The sequence below is a fragment of the Mauremys reevesii genome, linkage group 4 (assembly GCF_016161935.1).
Source record: "Mauremys reevesii isolate NIE-2019 linkage group 4, ASM1616193v1, whole genome shotgun sequence".
In the NCBI taxonomy this organism is placed as follows: domain Eukaryota; kingdom Metazoa; phylum Chordata; order Testudines; family Geoemydidae; genus Mauremys; species Mauremys reevesii.
In genome coordinates this window covers 38,296,348-38,302,650 of record NC_052626.1, presented here as the reverse complement: position 1 = coordinate 38,302,650, position 6,303 = coordinate 38,296,348, and positions in this window count along the sequence as shown.

Here is a 6,303-nt window from a genome sequence, read left to right as displayed (position 1 = left end):
AAGTTTGAAGAGGGAGGGCACGTCATGTGGAAATGGGCGGTTGTTCCAGGCTCAAGAGGACAGCATGGAAGAAGGTGCAAAGCCAAGAATGGGAGTAGGTAGCAAAGGAAACAATGAAGAGAGAGAGCGAGAGAAAGAGCAAAGTGGGAGTTTTCATTTAGCACATATTTGCTACAAGTCCTGGTGCAAGGGAATATTTTATAGCATTTTTACCATTGTTTGCACACTGATTTTGCTTTTTCTCCGTAGTTCTTTCCTGCAGTCTGGCTGGCACCTACAAAGAAGATTAGCCAGGGGACATGCCACAAATGCTGCATTAGATGTGAGACATGTCTGAACTTCTCAAAAAATGGTGAGTTCATCCTCAACATGCCTTAGCATCACTTATCCAGAGCTAAAAGTAGCAGCTCCTGTTTAGATCATATGATGGCCAAAGGCCAATAGGAAATATGTCTCAGTAAATGTACTGGGTTTCACAGTCTAAGAGAGAGAGAGAGTGAATGTGAGAGACCTGGAACTTTCAATGTAAGTTTCATGTGTGTAATTCTAATATATTTCAAATTACAAAAGATAAAAGTAAAGCTCATCAGTCTCTAATTTTTACATTGTTCTGTAGTATGAGAACAAGGGGTCATGCTATGAAAATAGTGGTAGGTAAATTTAACAGAAATGAAACAAAATATTTCCCCACAGAGAGGAACATGAAGGTGAAGGCAATTTACTTACTAATCCCTCCAGAAGGTTGGATCCCTACTGTTGTACAGGGCGCTGGTAGTGACCTGATTAGAATGATGAGGTGGGATCTAAAAATCTGTTCCAATCCCCCTGTTGATTTGAAGTGGCTTTTTATCCTGGTGTGCCTCTGTCTGTCAGTTGGATGGAAATCCCTTCTTTAAAACTAGACCAGCTTAGCCAAACTGCATTTCTAGCTCTTTAGCTGACTGAAAATGGGATGCTTTGTGATTTCTGTCAAGTGTGAAATCTGCAGCATGATTAAAATCTCCTGCTGCTTTTTAAAAAAAAAAAGGAAAGAAAGAAATCACAAACACAGGTTTAAGATCCTCAAAACAGCATCTGCAAGCCGTTTTTTAAATGCAGTAGGGTTCCAGCCAATAGTAGGTGCACATATGTTAATAAAAGTACAACTAAGATTGCCAGCACTGCCACTTACACAATAAGCAGTTTTCCTTTTACAATCTCTTGAATAGCAAGACTTGGCATTGTGAGAGCAGAACTGCTACGCCAGCACTCTGTCACACCAGCACTTAGAAATGATTCCTCTTTCCAATCACTTGATCACAGATACTCACAAATTTCCAGGTAGCCACACATGCATCTCCCAGAGAAGAGCATCACTAACATGAAAAACATTAACACCACTGCCAAAGTTTTCTCTGTGCCCATTTGGACAGATGAGGCCTCTGCAGTGCTGGTTGGGAGAGAGAAAACAATTCTATCATTTGGGCTTTCTGAATGAATATACATATTAAAACAAATCCGTGGCCACCTAAAACTTTTGCAGATAGCACCTTGCTGAGTCCCAGCCTCAGAGGGGCATGAACATTTTCACAAGCAGAGCAGCCTTTGTATTCTCACACAAGCCTGTAAAATGTGTTCCCATGCTCTGTCCCCAGAATATAACTGATTTCTGCCCATCATTCTCACAACACTGTACAAGGGTAATTTGAGGCCTATAGGGAAAGTCAATTAGGTGATTCCTGTTTCACTCACAAAATAGGAAGCTGAATGCAGTTTAAGATGAAGATCTAAAACTTTATTAAACTCAGTGGACTTCTCTGTCAATGTGGCTGAGTTGTTTCCAGCCAAACTCCCCACCGAGGGTGCCAGAACCGTGGGGGGGGGGGGGAATGGGTGGGTAGGTGTGTAAGGAGGCCATAGCCCTCCCATTTTTTTGAAAGTACTTTTTGCCGTAGGCCTCCCTGCCCCTCCTCTTCCTCCCAAGGCCCCGCTCCCCCAGCCAGGCCAGCAGGTGGAGCCTGGTCAGGAAGCCTAGGCAGCATGTGGCGCCGCAAACCCTCCACCTGCCCATGGTGGGGGGGATGAGTGCAGCCCAAGTCCCAGATGTGTGGGCCCTCCTCCCAGGGCAAATGGAGGGTCTGCACTGCGGCTCCCCACAGCTGCCCGGCCACGCAGCTCTTACCATGGGCCAGGTTGGGGAGAGCCATGCGGGCAGCTGTGGGGAGCTGCAAACCCTCCACTTGCCTGGGTGGGGGCATCCACAGGGCAGGGACATGGGCTGGGGGGGCTGCACTTGCTTCCCCGCCCCTCCCACACACACTCACGCTGGGCAGGTGGAGGGTCCATGGCTCCTAGCCTGCTCCGGCTTCCGGCTGGGGTGGGGCAGGGAAACAGAGCGGGGCTGGGGTTTGTGGCCCCCCACTTTTGGAAAGTCTTTGCTACTCTTGCTCCCCACATTCCCTGTTCCATAGTTATCCCATCAATAACAGTCCCTCCAGTGAACATGGGCCCTCTGACTCCAGTTCCATTGAAAATAAGACATCTTCCCTATTTTACAAACATTTTAATACAAAATTTAATTCTTTTCACCCCAGACAGTCCTTCCAAAGCTTGTCTGAGTCTTCACTGGAACACCTCTTGTGCTGGGCTTATGTGTATTGGCATCCACATTCATCTGTAGTGACCAAATGGTGTTGCAAAGGTTGTCAACATGTTGGACTCTTTATCCAGGCTTATGTGCCAAAACCAGTTCCTCATATCACAGATTGTAAAGATTCTGGCTTTGGAAAGTTCTGGAACAATGTCATTAATTGTGTCCAATGGATAGTGGCATTTTTTCAATGACTGGTTCAGTGGCTTTGGGTATGCAAATGTGTAATTTGCCTGCTGGCTTCTTTACCACCAACGTGCTGCTTCTCCCGGCTGTACTGGCCTCTAGAAGTGCCATGATACCCTCTTCTGCAGATGTTTGAGCATCTTGCATACTGGATTAGTGCCACTGGAATTTTCCATTGTGGTAAGCATGCATAGATACCACTTTGGGGTCTACTTCCAGTCACAGCTTTCCTTTGAGAAACGCATTACCTGTGAAACCATCCCCATATGCTTTTAAAATTGTCTTAATTGTCCATGGGACTTGCCCCTTTCCTCTTGTACTGTAGTTATAAAATTCAGATGCTGCATCCTGACCAGATCCATGGTTTATATGTTTATATTTCCCAAGGGGGCCTGTGATGTTTACCAGCCACCACCACAAGCTTCAGTTGATACTGTCTGTTATTTTTCAAGTTAGTTATTATGAGGTGACTGTGACATTATGCCCCATATTCTTCATAGAAATATTGTCATGATATGAATACGCCCTAACTAAGATAGTTTTTATGCAAGATGGGTCATGTGAGGTATCATTGGAAAGGTTATAATTTACTGGTTATGATTATCCAATTTGTATGCATGTATCGTTTCTGTATCTGAAGTTAGGAATATCGACTATGTAACAATTACAACTGTGTGTACACTTGGGGAATGCCCACCAGACAGTATGCAAACAACCTGGATGGGCCATTAGGAAGGACAATGGAACCTTGAAGATGCTAATCTCCCACCTTCCTGAGAAGTTTCCTGGGGTGCTGCTTTAACACTGCAGGGTCAGGTGATCATGTCACCTGGTACTGGACAACATTTTGGACTTCTGGTGTTTTTCCACTAGAAGGGGATGGGTGTCAAAATAGGAAACATAGGATTCTTGCCATATGTAAATTCTATTTAAGGCTGGGGTGTGAGTTCATCTAGGCTCCTCTCCACTGCCTCCCCACCCAAGAAGGAAGACTGCTGAAAACACCCGAAGAAACAAAGGAACTAAGCTTTTTTTGGGGGGGGGGAGCAGGGCCGCCCAGAGGGGGGGCAAAGGGGACAATTTGCCCCGGGCTCTGCAGGGGCCCCCAAGAGAACAGCGGAGGCTCCCGCCTCCGCCCCTCTCCTGGAGGCTCAGCGCACCAAGCGCCGAGTCTCCGCCGGGGCCCCTGAGCCCCGCCCCGCCCCGAGGCGCGTGGGGAGGGGGCAGGGCTGGGAGCCCCAGGCTGAGCTCAGCTCCCTCTGCTCGGCATGGAGCTCCCAGCCCCGCCCCCTGACCACGCGGCTCTGAGCGGGACGGAGCTCAGGCCCCGCCGGCCACACGCTGCGGCTGTTCCGGCGAGGCGCTGAGGCTCCGGGTGAGGAGGGAGCCGGGGGTAAGAGGCTGGGCTGGGGCCGGGGCGGGGGGAAAGCGGGACCCGCCGCCGAAGCGCAGCCCGGTCTTCGGCGGCGGGGGGCCCCTTCCGTTCCGGGACCTGCCGCCGAAGTGCCCCGAAGACCTGCGGCGGGGACACCCCCCCCGCCGAATTACCGCCGCAGACCGGGCTGCACTTCGGCAGCGGTCCCGCTTCGGCGGTAATTCGGCGGCGGGGGGCTCCCGCCGCGGGTCTTCGGGGCACTTCGGCGGCGGGTCCTGGAACGGAAGGGGCCCCCGCCGCCGAAGATCCCGGGCCCCCGGAATCCTCTGGGCGGCCCTGGGGGGAGAGCAGGGGCTGAGCCCAGGTGAGAAAGGTCAGCCTGTGAAATGAATACCTGGAGATTTAAGCTGCAGGCAGTGCAGTTTACCTTCAAGAAACTCTACAACCTGCATAAAACACCACTTAGAGTGAAAATTTGCTAATATTAACCAGTTAATTTAATGCAATAAGCTTAGATTGTGTGTTTTCTTTCATTTGCTTAGTGATCTGATTTGTTCTGTTTGCTATCCCTTATAATCACTTAAAATCTACCTTTCATAGTTAATAAACTTTTTTGCTTATTCTAAAACCCAGTTTGTGCAATTCATAACTGGGGGGGCGGGGTGAAAGGCTGTGTATATCTTCCTCCGCATTGACAGAGGGAGCGAATGTAATGAGCATAGACTGCATAGATCTCTATACAGCACAAGACAATGTAATTTTGGATTTATACTCCAGAGGGGGTGTGCACCTGAGTGCAGGGCAATTCCCCAAGCTGAGTCTTCCCACACAGAGCTGATGCAGACTCTGTGTGATTCTACAGCTGTGTGTGTCCCTTCCTGTGTGTGTGCGTGCAGCAAGACAGAGTGAGGGAGCCCAGGCTGGTGGAATGGGCAGGCTCAGTGGGACCCCAGTAACTCAGGTGGCACCCCGGAAGGGGGGGTCCAACCCGTCACAGTGACATTTTTCTATGGACTGCATTATGCTCTCATTGTACCTTATTAGATTGCATCTGCTCTCAGTAGTGCGTGTGTTTGAGTCCAATTCACCCCGAGGTATCACACTGCAGTAGGCCCCACTATCCAACTGAAAATGCACAGGGCATTTCCTTATTAATATTGTTGGATGGCCAGAGATTGGCATTGCCCCATGTTGCTTTCCTTTCAGGGGCAGCTCTAGACATTTTGCCGCCCCAAGCACGGAGGGTCCAGTGGACCCTCCGCTGTCACACCTGCAGGAGGTCCACTGAAGCTGCGGGACCAGCAGACCCTCCGCAGGCAAGCCGCCGAAGGCACCCTGCCTTCCGCCCTAGCGGCGACCGGCAGAGCGCCCCCCGCGGCTTGCCGCCCCAGGCACGCACTTGGAGCACTGGTGCCTGGAGCCGCCCGTTTCCTTTCCTGACAGCCTGAACCTGATATGCTCTCTGACTCAAAGACAGTGTCATGTTGTATTCACTGTTGTCTGATGTACAATGCCACTCATATACAAGTCTGGTTGAATTTTTCTGAGACCTTCCTCTGCTCTTTCAATTTGCACATTCCTTGCAATGTTGTCCTAGTGGGGGCACTTCTTCCTAACTTGCTCCCTTACTGTAAATGCATCTCACTGTGGGTATGGAACCCAGGCCACCTGCTCTTCTTTGCTGTTCTCTGACTAAATATACTTTTTTGTGGGTGGGGAAGGAGGGCGGCTTCCTAGAACTTTCATCCTTTCTTCTCAGCCTTCTGCTGCATGCCCCATGCCTAAGCATTGGTTTAACACCACCCTGGAGCAGGTGGTGAACCCAAATGCTGCAGACTACCCTTTCCTAAATCAGGGAATCTGTCAAGTCCCCAGAATTGCATGTAACAGCCAGTGTGCATAAGTCAGTGATGCACGGTTCTATCCCCTTCTCTTCAGCTTGGTCTCTAGTGAAAATCCTGTGTTATTCCACAGTTTCATTCTGCTTTGGGGAGCAAGAGGTCACCAGGGCTTCCAAGACTGCAGTGATGCTTGAAGCAGTGGTAAGCATCAGACTGGTGCAGACCTCTCTGCCTTGTTCCCCAGCATGGTAAAATTAGGACTATTGTTGAGT